The sequence below is a fragment of the Panthera uncia genome, chromosome X (assembly GCF_023721935.1).
Source record: "Panthera uncia isolate 11264 chromosome X, Puncia_PCG_1.0, whole genome shotgun sequence".
NCBI classification, from domain to species: domain Eukaryota; kingdom Metazoa; phylum Chordata; class Mammalia; order Carnivora; family Felidae; genus Panthera; species Panthera uncia.
In genome coordinates this window covers 94,544,261-94,546,080 of record NC_064817.1, presented here as the reverse complement: position 1 = coordinate 94,546,080, position 1,820 = coordinate 94,544,261, and positions in this window count along the sequence as shown.

Here is a 1,820-nt window from a genome sequence, read left to right as displayed (position 1 = left end):
ACAGCCTGGAGCCTGATTTGGATTATGTGTGTCTCTCTCTGCTACTCCCATGTTCACACTCTTGTCTGTTTCTTTCAAAAGTAAATAAAACATTAAAAAAAAATTTTTTTAGGGGTGCCTGGGTGGCTCAGTTAAGCTTCCAACTTCAGCTCAGGTCATAATCTCACAGTTTGTGAGTTCCAGCCCCCATAGGGGTCTCTGCTGTCAGCACAGAGCCCGCTTTGGATTCATTCTCTCTCTCTCTCTCTCTCTCTCTCTCTCTCTCTCTTTCTCTCTCTTTCTCTCTCTTTCTCTCTCTCTCTCCCTCTGCTCACTCACTCTTCTTCCTCTCTCCTGATCACGCTCTCCCTCTCTCTCAAAAATAAACATTAACAATTTTTTTTTAAATTTTTTTACATGACTGATAAAACTGCCATTTTGCTGTTTGCTGTATATCTTATACTTCTGTCAACACCTTTATTACTGTTTTTTGTGTTTGATTTTTTTTTTGTAGTATACTGGATGGATTCCCTTCTCATTCCTTCTCTCCGTCATTCTAGTTATTTTCTTGGTGGTTAGGGGTTTGCAATTGACATCTTAAATTTACGACAGTCTAGTGTGAATTAATACAAACTTAGCTGCAATAGTATACAAAAACTGTATACAACTCTGCCCTCCTCCTTTGTGTAGTTATTGTCACAAATTATATCTTTATACGTTGTATGTCCACTAACATAGAGGTAAAATCCTTTTCATGTTTCTTAAATCAGTCTTAAGTAGCCAGTTAGGCATGAAGTTGAAAATAATTATCAAGGAGTGAGTTGTTTCACGTATTTAAGTATTTTGTGATAATTAAAAGTCCCTGCTGTGCATAAAAGTATTTTCTTGCTGTTAATTACTGTGTATCAGGAGTTATTTTTTAAGACATTTTCCAGACAGTTTTTAATATTATGTATATCTATTTCATTGTTTATTTGTTATTTATTGTCAAGCTAGCTAATGAGCGTAGTCTTGGCTTCAGGAGTAGATTCCCATGATTCATCCCTTACATATGCTACCCAGTGCTCATCCCAACAAGTGTCCTCCTCAGTGCCCATCACCCATTTTCCCCATCCCCCCAACCCCCACTCCCATCAACCCTCAGTTCTCTGTATTTAAGAATCTATTATGGTTTGCCTCCCTCTTTGTATCTTATTTTTCCTTCGCTTCCCCTGTGGTCATCTGTTAAGTTTCTCAAATTCCACATTGAGTGAAATTATATGATACCTGTCTTTCTCCGCCTGACTTATTTCGCTTAGCATAATAACCCTCCAGTTCTATCCACATTGTTAGATAAAGATTTCATTCTTTATCGTCACTGAGTTTTCCATTGTGTATATGTAGCACATCTTTATCCATTCATCAGTTGATGGACATTTGGCCCCTTCCTAATTTGGCTGTTGTTGATAACACTGCTATAAACACTGGGGTGCACGTGTCCCTTGGAATCAGCACTCCTGTTATGCTTTGGTTAAATTCCTAGTAGTGCGATGGCTGGGTCATAGGGTTATTCTATTTTTAATTTTTTGAGGAACCTCCACACTGTTTTCCAGAATGACTGCACCAGTTTGCATTCCACCAACAGTACAAGAGGGTTCCCATTTCTCCACATCCACGCCAGCATCTGTTGTTTCCTGAGTTGTTAATTTTACCTGCTCTGACTGGTGTGAGGTGGTATCTCCATGTGGTTTTGGTTTGTATTTCCCTGATGATGAGCAATGTTGGGCATTTTTCCATGTGTCTGTTAGCCATCTGGATACCTTTTTTAGAAGAAGTTTAGTAAGTTCTTTATAGATTTTGGA